Source organism: Loxodonta africana, chromosome 12 (genome assembly GCF_030014295.1).
Source record: "Loxodonta africana isolate mLoxAfr1 chromosome 12, mLoxAfr1.hap2, whole genome shotgun sequence".
Classification (NCBI taxonomy): Eukaryota; Metazoa; Chordata; class Mammalia; order Proboscidea; family Elephantidae; genus Loxodonta; species Loxodonta africana.
Window position 1 is genome coordinate 42,604,866 of NC_087353.1, and position 23,062 is coordinate 42,627,927.

General features: G+C 36.8%; 1 protein-coding gene and 1 pseudogene across 2 annotated transcripts in view; one reads left to right on the forward strand and one right to left on the reverse strand.

The window, feature by feature from the left end:
* BABAM2 (BRISC and BRCA1 A complex member 2) overlaps nucleotides 1–23,062 on the forward strand; it is a 682,281-nt gene that overhangs the window by 49,634 nt on the left and 609,585 nt on the right. The window lies entirely within an intron of this gene.
* Nucleotides 12,063–12,874, reverse strand: LOC104846078 (large ribosomal subunit protein mL48-like; annotated as a pseudogene).

Consider the following 23,062-nt stretch of genomic DNA (forward strand, 5'->3'; position numbering starts at 1 on the left):
TCTAGTTTTGTATACATGTCTGAGCCCACTGGATTTTTTTTTTTTTTGGCATTCTCTTTTTTAATAAAATATTTTTATATTTTTTAATAGGCTGTTTTTTAGAGCATTTTTAGGTTTACTGAAAAGTTGTGTAGAAAGTACAGAGAGTTCCCATCTTCCCACTGCAAACTGTTTTTCCTGTTATTAACATCTTTACTGTTTGTGTGCTACATTTTTTACAATTCAGATGAACCGATACTGATCTATTATTAATAACTAAAGTCCAAATATTACGGTTTACTGTTTGTGTTGTAGTCTTACAGGTTTTGACAAATGTATAATGTCAAGTGCCCATCATTACAGCATCATAAAGAATAGTTTCACAGTCTTAAAAATATCCTCCCTCCCCAAATTCTTGGTAATACCTTTTTACTGTCTCTGTAGATTTGTCTTTTCGAGAATGTCATATAGTTAGAATCAGACAGTATATAGCTTTTCCAGACTAGCTTCTTTAACTTAGCAATATGCATTTAAGGTTCTTCCATATCTTTTCATAGTTTGATTGCTCATTTGTTTTTCTTGCTGAATAATTCTCTGTTGTATGAATGTACCAAAGTTTGTTTATTCATTCACCTGTTGCAGGACATTTTGGTTGCCTCTGAATTTTGGCAGTTTTGAATAAAGCTGGTATAAACATGTGCAGGTTTTTATGTATACATATGTTTTCAACTCATTTGTGTAAGTACCTAGGGAAGTGATTGCTGGGTCCTATGGTAAATGTATGTCTAGCGTTGTAAGAAACTGCCCGATTGTGTTTCAAAGTGATTGTTCCATTCCATTTTGCATTCCCACCAGCAGTGAGTGAGAGTTCCTGTTGCACATCCTTGCCAACATTTGGTGTTGTCATTGTTTTGGATTTTAGCCATTCTAATAGGTGTGCAGTGGTATCTCTTCATTGTTTTAATTTTCAGTTTCCTAATGACATACGATGTTGTGCATTTTTAAAATATGCTATTTGCCATCTGTATACCTTCTTGGGTGAGGTGTCTATTCAGATGTTTTACCAATTTTGTAATCGGGTTGTTGTTTTCTTATTGTTGGGTTTTAAGAGTTCTTAAGTCCTGTATCAGATATGTGTTTTGCAAACATTTTTTTCCCACCCCACTGAATTATAAATTAAGAACTAATCATTAAATACAATAAATATTTTAAAATTACTTCAGTTCCATATTGTATCTAACTAAGGGAAGGTTAGGGAGGGAAGGAAGAAGGGAGTGGGTAGAGAGGGATAGAAGAGAGCCAGAAGAAAAATATAATCAGGAGATAAATAAAACCAGGGGAGAGGAAAAGAAGATAGAGAAGAAAGAGTGAAGAAAAACAGAGGCAAGTGTTCAGCCATTGAGAGGGGCTCTCAAATAAAGTGAGACACTGAAACTGAAACCCTATCCAAGTGAGCGTGGACTTCAAGATATCATTACTTCTTGAAATGCAAATCTCTCTTTTGTGGTTCATTTCCTTAGAGCCCTGCTGGCCTTGTTTCTGTTCTTGGAGGTCCTCAAGCTCTTTACCAGCTTAGGACTTTTGCTCGTCTTGTTCCTTCTTTTATGGAGCACTCTTCCTCTCTTGTTAGCAATTGCCTAATATCTACAGTGCTTCCAACTTAGGTTGAGTGTAAGTTTATCACAGAGGCCTCTCCTAGTCCTAATCTAAATTAGATCTCCTGGCTGTATTCTGTTTTAACATCCAATTTTAGCACTTATTAAATTTAAAGTTATATGTTTACAGCTGTGATTATTTAATACTGTGCCTTACACCAGATTTTAGCTCCATGAAGCTAGGCATCATGCCTGTTTTGTCCAACACTGTACAACATGTACATGGCACAAAGTAGGCACTCATTAAATACTTGCGGAAACTCTGAGAGACTGTACTCTGAATGGAATGATCTCAGTGACCCACCACTTGAAAGTACTGTCTGGGCTTCCAAAGTGCCAAGCTAGAGTAGTATTGATCAGGACTGAATGGCAAGTATATGAAGAGTCAGTTTAAAAAATAATAGGCTATATGGTTGTATTTGTGTGAAAAAAGCCCTCTATATGTGTACATATATGTGTATCTTAATGTATAGAAAGGTAGTGATGTCAGCAAGATGGCAGACTATTCATCTCCAAGCTCCCATTCCCGTCACATGCACCCCCGCCCCTGCACCCCAGAAACATTGAAAAACAAGCAGAAACTATCAGAACCAACTTCATCAGGAACCTGGAAAATAGTCAAAGGTTCACAGCAACCAAAACCAGTTGCTGTCAAGTTGACTCTAACTCGTCGTGACCCATGTGTGTCAGTAAAACTGTACTCCATAGGGTTTTCAATGGCTGATTTTTTGGAAGTAGATCACCCAGCATTTTTTTGTGAGGTACCGCTGGGTGAACTTGAACCTACAGCCTTTCCATTAGCTGCTGAGCATGTTAACTGTTTGCACCATCCAAGGACTCCTTATAGCAACCAAGTGAATGCTATTAAGAAAAACGGCTCTTAAAAATGGTAAGAAAGCATTGTGGCTTTTTTCCTTGCTCATGCCCCACTCCTCTTTGGTTTGGTGGCTGACTTGAAGATGGAAACTTCTGTTTTCATGTGAGATGCTGGTCCCTGGTTCTGGAGGCAGCAGAGCAGACTTTACTGACACATTATTGAGTTTTTCTGTTCTAAACTCTCTGGTAGCTACCCGAACAGTTGATGCAAGGCACTTGGCTGTTTCCATCTTGGAACTCACTCAGGGCAGAAACTTGGCAGGTATTGCTTGAAAATACAGTAAGGTGAATGATCAACCCCCACAGCTGCCTTGAGTGAAAGTGTACATGAGATATACAATAAACTGTCTAAGTCCTGGGGGGAAAAGCTAGGGAGTGAGTTTCTCTGGGAAATTAGGGTGTTCAAGAGCACCCATATGTATGGGGATGATTTAGGAAGCCAAGTATATACCCAGAACAAGATGAATGCTTGGAAAAGACCTGAGAAAACTTTCATCTTTCATTTTGGGCTGATCTCTAGACTCAGTGTAAGCCTGGATAAGAGTTGAAGGCGTGCCTAGCACAGAGCCAGTCTGCAAAAAACTGGGAGAGATTTTGTTGTTGTTTGTTTCTTTTTTAGCACTTAGCATTCAAGGAAATCTTTTTCAAAACATCAGCTGAATACAAGCTAAAGGAACAGAGACTTTAGTGACCACACACAACAAGGAATACAATTTTTGCAGAAAAATAGTTTGGAAAATGGTCTACTACAGTCTTTAGCAATTAAAGTAAAAACAAAATAAAAACAAATCAGCAAACTCTGGGGAAAGGCAAAACCTGATTTCCAGAGTTGCCACACTATAATATTCAAATGTCCAGTTTTCAAAAAAAAAAAAAAGAAAAAAAAATTACAAGGCATATAAAGAAACAGAAAAGAATGGCCCATTCAAAGGAGCAATATAACGTGACAGAAACCATTCCTAAGGAAGCTGAGACATTGGATTTACTAGATGAAGATTTTTAAACAACAGGCTTAATTATGTTCAAAGAGCCAAAGGAAAACATGAACAAAGAATTAAAGGGCATCAGAAAAACAATGCATGAACAGAATGAAAATATCAATAAACAGAGATATAAAAAGGAACCAAAAAACTTTTGAAACTGAAAAGTACAATAATTGAAATGAAGATTTTGCTGGAACAGTCCAATAGTAGATTTGAGAAGGTAGAAGACTCACCTAACTTAAGGATAAAACCAAAACCGGACCCCTGCTGTCGAGTCAATTCCAACTCATGGCAACCCTATAGGATGAGTAGAACTGCCCCATAGAGTTTCCAAGCAGTGCCTGGCACATATGAACTGCCAGCCTCTTGGTTAGCAGCTGTAGCGCTTAACCACTATGCCACTTAAGGATAAAGAAAAAAAAAAAGTTTTTTTTTTTTTATTTTTAGGACAGTTGAAATGATCAATTCTGAGGAGCAGAAAGAAAAAAGAATGAAGAAAAGTGAACAGAGCTTAAGGGAGCTGTGGGGACACCATCAAGTAAACCAACATATGCATTTTTGGAGTCCAGAAGGAGGAGAGAGAGAAAGGGATGGAAGAAAATATCTGAGGAAATAATGGCCAGAAACTTCCTAAACTTGATTAAAGATGTAAATCTACATATCCATGAATCTCAATGAACTCCAAGTAGGATAAACTCAAAGAGATCCAAAGCAAACCACGTTATTGTCAAACTGTCGAAAGCCAATCAAGAACAGAATCTTACAAGCAGCAATAGAGAAGTGACTTGTCACATAGAAAGGCTCCTCAATAAGATTAACAGCTGATCTCTCATCAGAAACCATGGAGATCAGAAGGCAGTGGGATGACATATTTAAAGTGCTATAAGAAAGAAAAAAAAATGTCAAACAAGAATTCTATGTCTGGTAAGACTTCTCTTCAAAAATGAGGGAGAGTCTAAGACATCTCCAGATAAATAAAAGCTGTTGAAGTTTGTTAACACTAGACCTACCCTATGAGAAATACAAAGGGAGCTCTTCAGGTTGAAAGGAAAGGATGCTAAAAAGTAATTTAAAGCTGTATGAAGAAATAAAGATCACAGGTAAGATAGCTACTTCAGCAAATATAAAAGCCAGTTTTAATATATTTTTGGTGTGTAACTCCAATTTTTATGTCCTACATGATTTAAAGGAGCCCTGGTTATGCAGCGATTAAGAGCCATGGCTGTTAACCAGAAGGTTTGCAGTTCAAATCCACCAACCTCTCCTTGGAAACCCTGTGGGGCAGTTCTTCTCTGTCCTTTAGGGTTGTGAGTTAGAGTTGACTCGACAGCAATGGTTACATGATTTAAAAAACAAATGCATAAAAATAATTATAAATCTATGTTACTGGACATACAATGTTTAAAGACGTAATTTAAGATGACAACAACAACATAAAGCAGTTGGGATAGAGCTGTAGAGGAGCAGGGTTTCCGTATGCTATTGAAGTTCAGAAGAAGGCTCCAGGGATTGACGGAATATCAATTGAGATGTTTCAACAAACAGATGCAGCACTGGAAGTGCTCACTTGTCTGTGCCAAGAAATTTGGAAGACAGCTACCTGGCCAACCAACTGGAAGAGATCCATATTTATGCCTATTTCCAAGAAAGGTGATCCAACTGAATGCAGAAATTATTCAACAATATCATTAATATCACACACAAGCAAAATTTTGCTGAAGATCATTCAAAAGTGGCTGCAGCAGTATATTGACAGGGAACTACCAGAAATTCAGCCCAGATTCAGAAGAGGACATGGAACTAGGGATATCATTGCTGATGTCAGATGGATCCTGGCTGAAAGCAGAGAATACCAGAAGGATGTTTACCTGTGTTTTATTGACTATGCAGTGGCACTTGACTGTGTGGATCATAACAAATTATGGATAACATTGCGAAGAATGGGAATTCCAGAACACTTAAATGTGCTCATGAGGACCCTTTACATAGACCCAGAGGCAGTTGTTCAGACAGAACAAGGGGATACTGAGTGGTTTAAAGTGAGGGAAGGTGTGCGTCAGGGTTATATCCTTTCACCATACCTATTCAATCTGTATGCTGACCAAATAATCCCAGAAGCTGGACTGTATGAAGAAGAGCGGGGGCATCAGGATTGGTTGAAGACTCATTAACAAACTACAATATGCAGATAACACAACCTTGCTTGCTGAAAGTGAAGAGGACTTGAAGCACTTACTGCTAAAAATCAAAGACCACAGCCTTCAATATGGATTACACCTCAACATAAAGAAAACAAAAATCCTCACAACTGGACCAATAAGCAACATCATGATAAATGGAGAAAAGATTGAAGTTGTCAAGGATTTCATTTTATTTGGATTCATAATCAACACCCATGGAAGTAGCAGTCAAGAAATCAAAGGATGTATTATAGCATGGGGCAAATCGGCTGCGAAAGACCTCTTTAAAGTGTTGAAAAGCAAAGATATCACTTTGAAAGCTATGGTGTACCTGACCCAAGCCATGGTATTTTCAGTCACATCATATGCATGTGAAAGCTGGACAATGAATAAAGAAGACCAAAGAAGAATTGATGCTTTTGAATTGTGGTGTTGGCAAAGAATATTGAATATACCATGGACTGCCAGAATAATGAACAAGTCTGTCTTGGAAGAAGTACAATCAGAATGCTCCTTAGAAAAAGGATGGTGAGACTGTGTCTTACCTACTTTGGACATATTGTTAGGAGGGATCAATCCCTGGAGAAGGACATCATGCTTGGCAGAGTACAGGGTCAGCGGAAAAGAGGAAGACCCTCAACAAGATGGATTGACACAGTGGCTGCAACAATGGGCTCAAGCGTAATGACAATTGTGAACATGGCTCAGGATGGGGCGTGTTTCATTCTGTGGTACATAGGGTTGCTATGAGTTAGAATTGACTCGATGGCACCTAACAGCAATAAGAACAGCAACAACATTGAAGTTAAGTGGGTATCAATTCAAACTATATTGTTATCAATTTAAGATGTTCAATGTAACCTGCATGGCATCTACAAGGAAAACATGTAGAAAAATATGCACAAAAGAAAATGCGAAGGGAATGAAAATGCTTTGCTACAGAAAATAAGCTAAACCCAATAGGCGGCAGTAATGGAGGAAATGAAGGATAAAACAGGTATAAGGCGTACAGAAAACATAGCATAATGGAAGAAACTTTTCTTTATTGGTAATTACTTTAAATGTAAATGGATTAAACTGTCCAATCAAAAGTCAGAGATTTGCAAAGTGGATTAAAAAACATGATCCAACTATATGATATCTACAAGAGAACCATTTTAGATTCAGCGATACTAATAAGTTGAAAGGGAACGGATGTAGAAAAGTATCCCATGCAAATAGTAACCAAAAGAGAGGTGAGGCAGCTAAGTCAAGATCATACAAAATAGACTTTAAGTCGAAAGCTGTTACAAGAGACAAAAAGAAAAACCCAAACTTGTTGCTGTCAAGTCGATTCTGACTCATAGTGACCCTATAGGACAGAGTAGAATTGCCCGAAAGGGTTTCTAAGGAGTGGCTGGTAGATTTGAACTGCTGGCCTTTTGGCTAGCAGCTGAGCTCTTAACCGCTGTGCCACCAGAGCTCCTCTTTGGATATGAATACTTAAAAAAATTAATTGCTGTATAGAATTCAGGTAGACACTTGTTAGGATATTGAAACATTTGTTAAGATATTATAAGTAACTCAGAAAAGTAACTATCCAAAACAGTAATATTTCTTGTAATTTAGCAATAATTTATTACAAATGGGCTAGCTCTCAGAACAACATATAATTTGACAAGAGTTTACAGATGGCTACAAATGAAAGAGTATGGGGAGGGAATGTGATTTCATCGTTGGAACTGGGGCAGAATTTAAGCGCAGGTAGTTATTAAGTCTGTCACTGATTCACTCTTTAACCTAAGTTCTCAGATTCTTTCTTTTTTATTTTTTTTTCCGTTATTCAAGTTACTGAAGGATTAGAAGCTTGACTGAGGTTGCAAACTTTGACTAAAGATGTGATGTAATTATTGGCATTGTGGAGTAATTTCTTATAGCACAGCACTGTGTGTTTAATTTTGCTAAGAATAGTATTTGTCATATTTTCATAGAATAAAAATATCTTTAGGAATTGTTTGTTATTGGCAGGTTTTAAAAAAACATAGCCATCTTTGTATATATTTATATAAGAGATTAAAAGAATTTTTAAGTCAGAAAACAATTCTGGGGACCAAAACAGTTGCTCCTACTTGACTCAATGGCAGTGGGTTTTTTTTTTTAACTTGAAGAGACTAGGATTGGTAGGCCAGGGAGATGGGCAGGATTGAAGAGATAAAAGGCCATCAACCAAGGAAAACCCTGTGGATCACGATGGCCTTATCTGTAGCCGATCTTGGGGTGGTGCAGGACCTGGCAATGTTTTGTTCCATTGTACTTGGGGTTGCCATGAATCGGGGACTGACTCAGTGACAGCTAATGACAACAACCAGTATGATTTCAGAATGTAGCCAGTCATTACTTTAGCTTTGGAGACCTGGGAACATGAGTCTAAGGCAGAGAGACCAGTTTTAGGAGAGAATATAGGCGGAATGCGGAAGTTTGTCAGTCAAGCAGAGGCCAGAAAAATAGAGGCATGGAATGAAGGTTCAAGTTAAAGGGACTTAAGCTGTAAATGGGGTTTAGATTCAAGACATGCTGTGTAAAGCTGTCAGATAGTGGTTTGAGTGAAAGGAACAGGCATTGGCAGAGATCCAGACTAGCAGGTATGCTGGCATCAGGGAAATTCATTAAGTGATATTGGGAAATCAATTTCAGAAAAACTGGCTGTTTATGGCCATGGACTAAGATACAAATAAAATGGATTACAAGAATCAGATTTGAGATGTGCAACAAGACTGACCTGATGTGAGCCTAGGAGAGTGTTCTTGAAGACCCCGTGGTTCCAGCTAGGTCTGGGTTAAGACTTGAGTACAGAATTGATCTGAGCCTGGGAGATTAGAGGTTTGTAGAATATTATTAGAACATTATAGTTTATATAGTGGAATTGCCCCTTAAAGTTACAAAACACAAGCTTCTTTAAGGAAGAAGCAGAGAACAAATCTATGTATTATAGGCTAATAAAAGGAAAACTTCTCAACCTTTTTAACAGTTGGACAATATATAGGTCTATAATGAAGGTTGAAATAGTAGACTTAAAAAATCAATCTGTGCTAGAGATAAGTATTTATTTTAAATCAAGACACTCCTTTGATCTGTTTATGGGGGAACAAATGCTAAGTTTTCTGTTCTATTATAGGAAATTTGAGTGTATGGGCTCTGGAGTTGCCTTACCTGAGTAGAGATCCTGTCTCCATGACATACATGCTGTGTGATTTTTGCCAAAGCTCCTTAATGTTTCTGCAGCTCAGATTCCTCTTCTGCAGATTTGGTCCTGACCTCATAGAGTTGTTGTGAAGATTAAAACCCAACCCATTGCCATCCAGTTGATTCCGATTCATAGCGACCCTGTAGGACAGAACAGAACTACCCATAGAGTTTCTAAGGAGTGCCTGGTGTATTCAAACTGCTGACCTTTTGGTGAGCAGCTGTAGCGCTTAATTATGACACCACCAGCGTTTCTGTTCTGAAAAATAAATGAGATAATATATATAAAGTACTTACCATAGTTCCTGATATGTGACAAACTTTCCATATATGTTAGCTATTAATATGACTTTTTTTCTTTGGTGATTTTAGCAAGCTCTCAAAGACAAAAAAGTAATAAATGACTTTTAGTGATGGCTTTTAGTCGTATTTGAGATGGACATATGGAAGTATGTACCCAAAGCACTCTTAATAGTTGCCTTCGCTGTCTGTAACAGTCGGTATAGACTTAGTACAAATAAGTGCCTGTATATACGTGGGCTTTATGTAGTTGGTAGGAAATAGAAAATTTTGTTTGTGTGTGGACAAATACTTGAAGGTTTGCTTCAAGATTAAGTCAATCAATATTGTCATAATACCAGTTTTTTAATACTTAATTTAATAGTACATGAGATCCATGTATAGTTCATAATGGACATCCAGTATCAGAGTATTAAATTGCAAAGTATAAACTAGCTGAAGCTTCATTTGAAAGGATCACTATGTAATAAGAATACAGTGTGGGGAGGTGATTTTTATTGCTTCCAGATTTAAAACTGAGTTACAGTAATTTTAAAATTTCTAAAAAATTATGACTGACTCTCATGGATTATGCCAGCAGTCATTTTGCAAGACTACACAGAAAATATGCCCCCTCAAAAACTAGGACTTTAAATTAGTTAAATAAGCAGAATTTACCCAAGGATATTTTGGAGCTATATCTGGGTGAAAATGAAGTCGTGTTACAAGTTCTGAGCAGTTGGACGGATAACCCGATTTGGTAAATTTTAAGCAGTCAACTCTATTGGTATCACTGTCAATTTAGCAGAAATATCAGAAGAACACATGGAAAGAAATAGTAGAGAAACCAAGGTAAGTAGGGAAATTAGGAGATATCAAAGCACAGCAGTTTGTCTTCATATCCAAGGACGTTAAGAATCTTTAGAACAGTGTTTCTCAAACTATTTGTGGTGAAGTACCAGACTAAAAAAATTTTTTTTTCCTGTCACCAACTCATACTTTTGTAATATGTAATAATGAAACAAAAAGACATGAAAACAAGGCCTGTTTTTTTTAATTATTAGATTCATCAGACTTAAAATTTCTTTTACAGTTTGCTATAAAATCTTTTAAACTCTTATTCTCATTTTTGTATTTATTTAATTATGGATTAGTAACAAACTGTTTTCAGAGCATCATTGGCCACAGACCCCACATTGAGTAGCACTGTTCTAGAGGGTCTCTGCAGTCTAACAATAGTTCAGGAGTCGGCCCTTTTTAGAAATCTATCTCAGATGTGAGACAATACAATATTAATGATAGGTGATTCCTAAATACATGTTTGATAATCTGAGATTTTTTTTTTCCAAAACAAATTTGTAGAACAAATATGGTAGATGGTTATAAGGATGGACACTTCTCAAAATTGCTAAAATTTTCAGTTAGTAAAAAATCTGAGAGAGCATCATTACTTTGTTTATGTATTCTGCATGTATACTAAAGACCCTGGCTTTTGAGTTGGGAGAAAATGTTTACAATACAGTCTGTTGTAAATACTATTTCTTTATTCCTGCACATTTAAAAGATCAAACATTTTTTGCCATATGCTTGTGAAAGCTGTATATGGATTTGTATTTTCCAAGTTGTCGGTGACTTGAGTGGCATTTTAGATTTTCTCTAATTGTAACTGATGAAGATTTTTAAGGACCATGTTAGGCACATTAAGTCAATTTTTGTTACATTGTTTTTATAAAAAGAAAATATTTATCATACTATTTCTAATCGTTTTCTGTGGTTCATGGCAGAATATATTTCTTCTAAAAACTTAATGAAGAATTGATATTGACTTTAGAAGTCATGTTGAAGTATAATATTGTCTTAATTTATATTTCTAGAATTAAGAATTTCAGGATTGGAAGGCTCTTTAAGCTCTAATGCTTCTCTGCCAAGTGATTGTCCAGGCTGTGTTTACGTATCTCCAGCCATAGGGAACCTCTGTGGACCTCAAGGCAGCTCATTTGGGCAGCTGATACTGTTAGAAAGTTCTTTGTTGATCTGAAACCCTTTTCTCTGACACTTCTACCTGTAAGCACACATCTACCTCTTGGCACAATATAGAATACACGTAATCAATCTTCCATGTGACAGGACTTTGAATAAATGAAGATAGCTATCATGTTTTATATTTTTCTCTTCTGCAGGCTAACATGTAGCCTTTGCTTATGTCATGTGATTTGTGTCCCCTCATCATCATTGTTGGTGTCTCTTGAATGTGATTCAGTTAGTGTCGATACACTTATTAAAATGAAATATCTAGAACTAAACGAAGTGATCAAGGAATAGTTTTGACCACTGTGAAGTAATACTCTTATCTTTATTTTTTGAGAAGCTACATTTCCTGAGGTTGCATTAGCTTCTGGGGCCAGTAAGAATAAACTGGGGAAAAATAAGAATAAATCGATGTTTAGTTTATTCTTATTTTAAGAATTAAAAAAAAAATATATATATATGTTGCTGTCAAGTCACAACTCCCCCATTCTGTCTTCACTGTTACTAAGAGATTACCAACCGTGGTTTACCTCTTCTATTTGGAAATGCTCCTATTACACATAGTGTAATATGCCTAGACCAGAGTCCTCAAACACATTTCAGGATATAGTTTTTTTTTCCCCCCGACTTCATAGCAGATTTTTATTAGATGGAAGATAGTTGGGGTTAGCTCCAAGTCCTCAAACACATTTCAGGATATAGTTTTTTTCCCCCCCCTGACTTCATAGCAGATTTTTATTAGATGGAAGATAGTTGGGGTTAGCTCCAAGATAAGTGGTTGACAAATGGCAAGCACAGTTATACCACAGAGGAGAGGAGGCATTCCTGACTGTGAGAATGGATACTTATGATATCCAAGAGCCATGGTCCCCTGCTTAACTCTGACCACCCAGGAAACTTTTCTCCTTAGCACTCAGTATCACCAGTGCTGGCATGAAAGAGTCTACAGTGAGTTAGTTCAGCTTGGCCAACATTTCTTCTAGTTCTGGTTGAGCTTTGAACCCTCCCTTGGGGCTTTCTTCAATGTGCTCCTTCACTGATGATCTGACTCCTTCAGGAAGATTGTTTTGGATTATTTCCAAGAAAATCTCTGCAAATGTAGAACTCAAACTGCTGATCTGAACTCAAGGGTGATAAAGACTGAGTCCAGGAAAATTTTGTTGCCTTGGTCCTGTAGCCGTAACACCTCCATGGTTTTCTTGGGCAATGCATAACTTTCCTCCATGTTAATGGGGAGATCGTTGCAGAGATTGTGAAACATATTAGGCATAACTCTGCCAGTGCTATGTTGTACACAGCAAGGTGAACACTTACAACCCCATATTCGTAATCTGTCCCCAGATTACTGGATTTTACTTCCTATTCTCTTTTCCTTCTTGGGTTCTTCTGCTGTAATTAGGTGGATCTTCAATGCCATGGGTGAGCTTTGTTTTGTAGTGCCGACTGGTACTTAGTAGAATGCCAGCTGCAGAACAGATGTGGTTCTCTCCTGAGGTTCTGCACCTTCAGCAGGAGAAGGCTTGTTTGAAAATGGTATCATTCTTTAGCCACGGGGCCTTTCCGAGGGCTCCACTCATCCTTTGCCACTGTGGTCTATAATTATACAAACCAAAGATCCTCTCCAGCAGCCATGATCCCTGGGCATCTGTAAACACTCAGGATGTAAAGTATTTTAATAATTCTTTTGGTCGCTACTTATGTGCCAGGCACTGTGCTGAGCTCTGAGGATGCAAGCAAAGTTGATGACTAAGATCCTGCTTTTGAGTCTACTGGGAGAAGACAGAAATCACAGAGTTGTACAAATATTTGTTTATATAATTGCAGTGATAGAGGAGAATGTACAGAAATGGTATTATAGAAGCAGCATTCTAACTCAGCTTGGGAAGAGCAAGGAAAGATTTCTTGATGGTCAAAGGTGAATAACAGCTCAGGGAAGCAAAAAATGTTCAAGCACCGAAAGGAAAAATTTTGCATAAGGGCTTGGTATATGGGAGATGAACTGTCTCATGTCTTCCACAGAGTACTTACAGCAGTGATTGTAATGGATTTCGTGAGGCTATTGAAACTTATCATGGTGGATTTCTTCTACAGGTGGCATTGCTAATTTTTTCCTTTTTTCTAATTTCTTTTGATGCTAGTTTTTCTCTCCCTTTATACAAATGATGTCTAATGATCTTTTTTTTTTTTTTTAAATTTAGAGTATAATTCATGCAGAGCAAAATGCATCAATCTTAAGTACTCAACAAAATTATTTTACCTATGAGTCTGCCAACCACACGATATGGAATATTTTCATCCTCTTCTCAGTCATTATTCCTTTCCTCAAGAGATAGCACCTATTGTTATTACTTCACATAGATTAAAAATTCAAGAGTTTTATATAAATAGAATCATACAGTAAATGCACTTTTGTGTTTAGCTTCTTTTGCTCAACAATGTTTTTGAGATTCTTTTATATATCAGTAGTTCATTTATTTTTCTTTCTTTTTTTTTTTTATTCCTGTGAAGTATTCCATTGTATACAATTGTTTATTTATTCTTCTGTTAATGAACATTTGGGGGTGTTTCCAGTGTTGGCCCATATGAATAAAGCTGCCCCAGATATTTACAAGTATTTTTATGACCATATGCACTCACTTCTATTGGGTATATACCCAGGAGTGGAATTTTGAGTCACAGGGTTAGGCATATGTTTAATTTTACTAGAAACTGCCAATTTTCTAAAATGGTTGTATTTTGAGTTAATATTAAACATTTTTTATATAACTAGTTGCCATTATATATTGTATAATACACATTTTGTTCCTATTTTATCCCCTACCCATTTAAATTTTAAGGCACAGGTTTACTATGTCTATTCTTTGTTGTCTTAGGTATTACAGATTTCAGAAGGCATGGTTGATCTCTCCCAAGGACCTTGTCACTCTGTCTCAAATTTTATTGTTTTCCTTTTTGGTCAGATTTAGGTCCACAGAAACAATTTCATGATAGACGAGGTCATATCTGTTTTATGCACAGATACTTACTACTGGCTAGCACAATGCCTAATAGATGGTAGGCATTCAGTTAATATTTATTGCACAAGTGAATTGTCAGCAAGTTCAAATCAAGAACTTATCAAGACTTCTTTTTGTTAGACTGTCTTCAAATGTATGGGTACTTGAAAATATCCCTCACTACCGTATCTTGGTTCTGGGTGTTTTTTCTTGCCCTTTTTAATTTTACCAATAACAAATCATCCATTTTCCTTTACAAAGGAAGTCTGTAATAGACTTCTATTTCCTACAACAACTCTCTTGCTTTTACCCCAGGTTTCGTGAATTTGTCAGCTTTATACCCTTTTAATATTTCTATCTCATTGTTTTGATTTCCATGAGATAATAGTAACCATTCAAATTAATTAGTTTAATATTAATGCTTTGCAAGTTGGTACAGATATATCAAGGAGCTCTGGTGGTGCAGTGGTTAAAGTGCTTGACTGCAAGACAAAAGGTTGAAGATTTACAGCCTTGGAAACCTTATGAGGCAGTTGTACTCTGTCCTACTGGGTTGCTATGAGTTGGAATCAACTTGATGGCAGTGGATTTTGGTTTATGATGTAGATATATCTGTGCCTGTCTAAAAGTGTTATATCTGAAGTCCCTTTCTGTTTCCTGCTATAAATTGCTGAGTACCTCCTGAACTTTGATTCGTCTTTCATGTCAGTCCTTCTGTCCTCTTAGAAATTGTTTTTATGAATTCATCTGAACATTTTATTCCTCCTGTTCAACATTCATCTTAAAATATTCTTGGAGTAAAAAACTAAATACAGATAGATGACAAATACATATAAAAGATGAGCTTTACTAACAATAGTTTTTTATCAGTAAAAATAAAAATATTTTAAAAATTATAGTGTTTGGTAGCTGTTGTTGCATGCTGTCAAGTCGATCCTGACTCACAGTGACCCTATATGACAGAGTACAACTGCCCCATAGGGCTTCCTAGATTGTAATCTTTACAGGAGCAGATTGCCAGGTCTTTTCTTCCACCGAGCATCTTGTACGTTCAAACCACCCTCTTTTGGTTAGCAGCTGAGTGCTTTACTGTTCTGCGCCATCAGTCTCCTTATATTTGGTAGTAGAGATTCTCATGTTATGCTGGTGGGAAAGTAAACTGATAGTTTTTTTTGGAAAGCAGTTTGGTAACGTATATCAAGAGGCTTAAAAATGTCCAAACTTTTTATATCAGTAATTTCCCCTGTAGAACTCTTGTCATTAGTAAATGATCAAAAATACAAAAAAAAAGAAAAATTTACATTTGGGACTGGGCAAGTATATTAAATATGCTGTGACACATAAGGAGTTATGGGAGATCCCAAGTGCCTGCCCATGGGAGACTGGTTGAGTAAACTGTGGTATACCCATACAATGGAATGCTTTGATGATGTGACAAAGAATGAAGAAGAGCTTTATGAGGTGAAATGATTGCTGGGATATATCGTTAAGGGATAAAAGCAAGCTGTAAAAGAACGTATGCTTAAGTTCCAGTTGTTGTCCAATCGATTGTGACTCGTGGTGGCCCTGTGTGTGTCAAAGTAGAACTGTGCTCTGTAGGGTTTTCAATGGCTGATTTTTTGGAAGTAGATTGCCAGTCCTTTCTTCTGAGGCACCTCTGGGCAGATTCGAACCACCAACCTTTTGGTTAGCAGCCAATTACCTTAACCTTTGCATGACCCAGGGCTACAAAAAAAAGGAGAGGGGAAAGAAAAATTTACACATGTGTTTGCATATTTTTGCAAAAACAAACCAGGAAGGATAAACCAGAAACTAGTAAAAATGCTTAGCCATAAGGGATGGGTGGGAACAGGGTGGAAGGGACAGAGGTGCGAACAAAGTTTCTTTGAAAATACCTTTTTATATAGTTTTGACGTTTGAATCAAGTGAATGTTTTGCATATTCAAAAACTAATATTAAATTTAGAAGAATGAATAAGGCAAACTCAGTTTAAGTATAAACAGAAAAATGAACCCATCTGCATATCAAACTGATAACAAAATCACGCAGAGGATTAATTCAGATAACTTTGGACTGTGATACTCTGACTGCATGTCTTTAGCAGGATATATCCCAAGAACAAAAATAGTTGGAAAGTTTTAAATTTTGCTGAATAGGTTTATTTTTAGTAATAATGTTAAGATTATAATTTCTGACACTATGTCTATTGTAGGACAAAGCAAATAATTAAATATTTTAATGCTATTAAGAACCAAGAGTTTTTACTCTAAGAGACAGACTTGGATAAATAAAATATTAAATAAAGAAAAACCTGTAATGTTAGTTTGAATTGCAGAACAAATTTGTATTTTCTATTTTTTAATTTATTTTTTATTTTTGTACACTGAAAATTCCTGAATTAATGGCACACCTAGCATTGATTTTGGTTTCTAGAAGGAATCAGGGTTCCTTGGAGAAATGCTGATTTTGTAACTGCCTCAGGAAAAGTACAAGGTGAAATTTGGCACATCGCGTTACACCAGAAAGCGAAGAAATGGTGAAAATCTAATAGATTATGCCAGAAGGACATGACCTGGCTTGAAGGGGTTTCCACTGGCCTAATCTGGAAAAATTTGAGAGCAGAAAGCATAATGACAGTAGTAGGTTATAGCATTTTTAACTAAAAAAAAAAAATAATAACGATGAGTTTGTGGAGGAGGGAGGGTGTGTGGACCTTGATTAGCCCTTATCCAGCTGCCATCGAGTCATTTGTGACTCATGGAGACCCCCATGTGTGTCCCAGTAGAACTGTGCTTCATAGGGTTTTCAATGGCGATTTTTTGGAAGTAAGTTGCCAGACTTTCTTTTGAGGCACCTTTGAGTGGACCTGAATTTCCAGCCTTTTGGTTAGCAGCAGAGCTTGTTAATCTTTTGTACCACACAGCATCTCCTGATTAGATTTCAGATGGGGGAGAAATAAAGGGAACTCATGAAAGAGATTTTGGGACAATTGGGAATATTTTAATATGGTCTGAGGATTAGAGGTGGTAGGAATTACCGATTTTTTTAAATGATTATCTGGTTATGTATCAGCATGCACTTAGTTTTAGGAAATGCAGGCTGAAGGATTTAGGGATGAGGTGTCGTGATGCCAGCAATTTACATTCACATGATTTACCCCCAAACCAATATAGATAGACACACACACACACTGATAACAGTAGTTTGAAAGATAAATCATTTAAGTTTCTCTTATACTTTTTTTAGTTTTTGAATTTGAGATAATTTTAATTTTTTGTGTGCAGCCATTTCTGGGTGATACTTTCTCAGACTGGTGGCTGACCAGAGGAGATCCCATTGCTTGTCCGTCTCAGTTACCTGATCTATCTCTGGCAGACTTTTTATTGTAAGGTCACATCAAAGTTATTGTGTATGTCTCAAAACCCACTGTCTTGATGATCTTAAGGCCAGGATTACAAATACAATCTTTTAGTCACTGAGAAGCAGCTGATGAAACTTTTTACAGAATTTAAACTAAAAGAAAGCAACATATAGCCCAAGATAGTGGTTATGGTGAAATTTTAAAAAGGCTTTTATGTTGAAATAATTATAGACTCACAAGAAGTTGCAGAAATAGTAGAGAGGTGTCCTATGTACTCATCTCTTAGCTATGTTGAGTTTTATAGGAAATACATCAATATTTAAAAGTTTTAAATAATCTTTCAAAAAGTTGAAGAATCCAAACTCTGAATTTATTAAAGCTTAGAACACACTAATATTATTTTGGAGTATGTGTGTGCATATGTGTGAAGAAAGAAAAAGTAATGGCACCATGTTAACTAACAGCTGGTGAGTGATGAAGTTATATGGTGTATGTTGTACCGTTCTTTCAGTTTTTATGTAGATTTGAAAAGTTTCAAAATAAAAAGTTGGGGAAAATATATTTAAGGAAAAATTTTAATGCCATATGAAAATATTTATGAAATAATAGTAATGAAAAAGTATGAGACAAAACCATATATTCAGTATGATCTCAACTTTGTTAAGAATTGAATAGAAATAATTCTGAAAAGAAATATACTCAAATGTTTTCAGTGAGTTCTCTGAGTTATAAGATCATAGATGAATTTCTTCTTGGTTCTTTATACTTTTCTATTCTTTATAGTTTAATATGATAAATACAACTTCTATAATGAGAAGAAAATCAAGTGAAAATGGAGAATTAATTTAGTCAGGACTCATTTTTATTTTTTATTTTGGAAAATTTCAGACCTACAGACACGTTGCATGCATGGTACAATGAACAAGGACATTCTCTTATATAACCTGATAAAATGATCAAATTCAGAGACTTTAACATTGAGGTAATTCTATTATCTAATATATAGTCCATATTCCGATTTCACCAGTAGTTCCAATACCGACCTTTATGGCATTTTGATTTATCAGATGTAGGATCCAATCCAGGATCAAACATAGCATTTAGTTATCAGCAGAACATACACCAATTCAACAGTTTTTATTTGTGACGTTGATTACATTTTTCAAGTTGTGCAACCACTCTCGCCCTCCTTTTCTGAGTTGTTCTTTCCCCATTAACATATACTCACTGCCCCCTAAGTTCCCTATCTGATTTTTCAAGTTACTGTTGTCAGTTTGATCCCATATAGATAGATCTTAAAAGAACATAATGCTCAAGGCAGACGTTCTTTTCTAGTTAAGCTAAACTATTGTTTGGTTTTTAAGAAGTCTTCAGGGAGCATTTTTGGTTTAAGGTTTACAAAATATCTCAGGGCAATAGTTTCTAGGGTTCATCTGGCCTCCATGGCTGCAGAAATGCTGGATTCCATGAGAATCTGAAATTATGTTCTGCCTTTTCTGCTTTTTGATCAGCATTCTTCTATGAATTTTTGATCAAATGTTCAGAAACGGTAGCTGGGCACCATCCAGTTCTTCTGATCTTATGACAAAGGAGGCAGCCGTTCATGGAGGCAATTAGCCACACATTCCATTTCCTCCTCCTCTTCCTCACTCTTTTTCTTCTGTTGTACCAGAAAATAGAGGCCAGTTATTGTGGCTTGGATGGCTGCTTGCAAATTTTTAAGACCCCAAGCACTACACAATGAAATGGGAGGTAGAACAGAAGCACTAAACATGTTACGAGGTTGATTAGCTGAGATGTGTCATGAAATCATGACCCTAAACCTCCAAACCAAGGAACCAAATCCCATGAGGTATTCGGCTGTATATAAACAGCCTCAGGAGCTACTCTTTTTGTTGTTGTTGTCATTGTTGTGAGTATATCTATCACACAACTTTTGCCAATTCAACTTTTTTACTGGTGTACAATATGGGCATTTTGAAGAATATAGGTGTCATGGATTGAATTATGTCCCCTAAAAAAATGTGTGTATCAACTTGGTTATGCAATGATTCCCAGTATTGTGTGATTGTCCTCCATTTTATGATTGTAACTTTATTTTAAGAGGATTAGGGTAGGATTGTAACACCACCCTTACTCAGGTCACCTCCCTGATCCAATGTAAAGGAAGTTTCTCTGGGGTGTGGCCTACACCACCTTTTATCTCTTAAAAGGTAAAAGGAAAGAGAAGCAAGCAGAAAGTTGAGGACCTCATACCACCAAGAGCAGAGCGTGTCCTTTGGACCTGGGGTTCCTGGTCTGAGGAACTTCTCTACCAGGGGAAGATTGATGACAAGGAGTCTTCCTCTAGAGCTGACAGAGAGAGAGCGCATTCCCCTGGTGCCGACACCCTGAGTTTGGACTTGTAACCTACTAGACTGAGAGAATAAATTTCTCTTTGTTAAAGCCGTCCACTTGTATTTCTTTTATGGCGGCACTAGATGGCTAAGACAATAGGTCAGCTGTTTTGAAGAATGCCCCTCAGCTTGGCTTTGTTAGACTGTTTCTTCATTATTTATTAGATTCAGGTTATGCATTTTCAGCAGGAATACTACATAAGTGATATTGTGTCCTCAGTGCTTCAGTTAGAAGGCATCTAATGTCATTTTGAGTCAGGAGTCTTGCCTGCAAATGATAGAAACTGAGATGATATTAGCTTAGGCAAAAAGGGAAAGTTATTGGGAGGATACTGGAATATCTTATGTAGCTGAAGGCAAGGGCAAATGATCAAGCTGTGGGGAGGGTAGGGATGTACTCATGTTTCAGGAACAACAGAACTCAGGAACTCAGATGCATCAGGACTCTCTCTGTGTGTCTTTCTCATCTCTGCTTTTCTCTATGTCCAACTTTTTCCTTTTGGGCTGGCTTCCCAAGTAGAATAAGGGTTTAATTAAAAGAGTATTTGAGATCGACCCTCATCCTCCATATTTTTGATTTTGCAATTTGTACTTTTGAATAATCATAACAATAAGTACTTACTGTGTGCCAGGCACTGTTCTAAATTACATGTTTCAAGTCAATGAATCCTTATGAAAACTTCATGGATTGTGACTATTATCTTGATTTTATGGATGGGGAAACTGAGGAAGAGAGCGGTTTTGTAACTTGCACCAGGCTTTAAAATTCATAATGTTTATCAGTAGTATCATAAGCAGCCTTGCTAGTAGGCAGCAAAAACAAAAATAAAAACAAACTAAGAGATAAATCCTCTGAAACCACCCAACAGCCAAAATTGTGTGCTGGCATGCCTATCCCATTACCCTGTAGCTCCAAATATGCTCGTATGGCAGATGCTAAGTCTTTTCTTAATCACTTAAATGGAATAATTTGAGGATTTAAAAAAGGCTTTCTTCCATCTTTAGATACCACCTTTTACCAACAGGAAGGGAATCCATAATGAAACTTCAGAATCTGTTAATTCCCACTCTTCCTTTCTCCTTCACGCTTTCATTTTGCGTCTAATTTCCCGTTTTTACCTCCACCTTGTCATCTGTTTCCCACTACAAGCCCCTCTCCCTTTTTCTTTTCTCCCTGCCCCCACCAGTTTTTCATCTGTTCTTTTCTTTACCCTGCCTTTGTGTACTTTTCATTGTCACTCGAATTTGTTTTTCATAAGAAAAACCTATATTGAGTACCTACTTAGTGTGGGGCACTGTGGAGATACAAAACTAAATTAAGTGCATAGCCTGAAAGCTCATAAGAGAAAGAGATCAGAGCTCTGCTGGTTTATTCCCTGAGAGAATCTGAGCTAATGGACCATGTAAGATGAATGCTATCCAGTCCTTCCCTGTAAGGAGCTGATAGTTTAGATTGGGCTTTAGATAAATAATACACATGTAGTACAAAATACAAAGACCCTGGAGTTCAGAGAATAGGGAATATATCCATTTAGGACATGTTTTGGGTCAAGAAATGAAAATGGCAGCATAAAAAGCTTACAGGAATATTTTTATTGAACAATATACAGTGTTTTGTATAAAAACTGCTTTTAAAAAATTACATTGGACATCAAATGTATAGAAATAGTACATAAGTTTGCCTTGTTCCGGGAGATTTCGTATATTTATTGGTATAAGAATGATCAGCATTCCCATATTTGGAATAGGAATCAGTCTGGGCCATGTGCGTAATTTGTTTGACGTTGACGTGACCTTGGAGCATGCTTGTCCTCTCCTGCTTCACTCTGCTCATCTGCACCATTCATGAAATCGTTGGGTGCCTCCTGCATGCCAGGAGGTATGCTGCTGGGCACTAATAGATTCGAAGTTTAATATATTCTATTTATTCTTAGAGCTTTCAGTCTAGCAGTGTCTGTCTCCCTGGTTTTGCCCCTACTTAAGAAAAATTGCAAGTAAATATTTCTCCTGCGCCTAGCTTGTCAAGCTCCAACCCTCTGCTTTCTAAACTCGTGTTGTACCTATTTTCTTTTACCACTGATTTGGCAATTAATCATGTTAATTGCTTTGTGAATTGTATCTATTGTCGTCTTAAGTTGTTATTTAAAGTGTGTCTTGTTTGACTTTCCAGGTTTGATTTTTGTCTTCTGATTGCAGTGCAAGGTTTTTAGAGAATAGTCACTCTTTTCTATAACTCTTATAGCAGTGATCTCTAGACTTTTTTGATTATACACCCCTAATCAAGCATTGGAAACCCTGGTGGCATAGTGGTTAAGAGTTATGTCTGCTAACCAAAAGGTTGGCAGTTCGAATCCACCAGGCGCTCCTTGGAAACTCTATGGGGCAGTTCTACTCTGTCCTATAGGGTCGCTATGAGTCGGAATCAACTCCACAGCAACGGATTTGGGTTTTTTGGTTAATCAAGCATGAACCCCCAATACTGTACCTTTATTAAGTATACATATATATTATAAGCCATACATCAAATATAAATTAAAAAGAATGCTGTAAAGAGGAAATAAGCAATACTGTAAAAATAATTTATATTACTTATAATACAGTATTTTCACTTGTCATACTTGAAAAAGAAATCTTAGAAAAATATGTAGATTCTAGTGGCATAAATGCAAGGTTGGCTGCACACACTCTGCCGAAAGACTAATTTTCAATTCCACTCATGAATTAGGTTGGAAATTTGTCAGCACTTGCGTTATTGGTATTATCTTCTATATATAGATGCTTTGCAAGGAACAATTGAAGCCACTTGTCCATTTCTTGGAGTCCTGGTGGCACAGTGTTTAAAAGCTCAGCGGCTAACTAAAAGGTCAGCAGTTCAAATCCATCACCTGCTCTTGGAAACCCTATGGGACAGTTCTACTCTGCCCAATAGTGTCATTATGAGTAGGAATTGACGGCAGCGGATTTTTTTTGTCCCTTTTTTAAGGATTTTAGTGCAGTTAAAATGAGATATTGTATTCCTTATATCCATTTATGGAGTCCCGGTGGTACCAACTCTCACTCAAATCATTGCTGTGAGTCGGAATCAACTCGACGGCAACAGGTTTGGT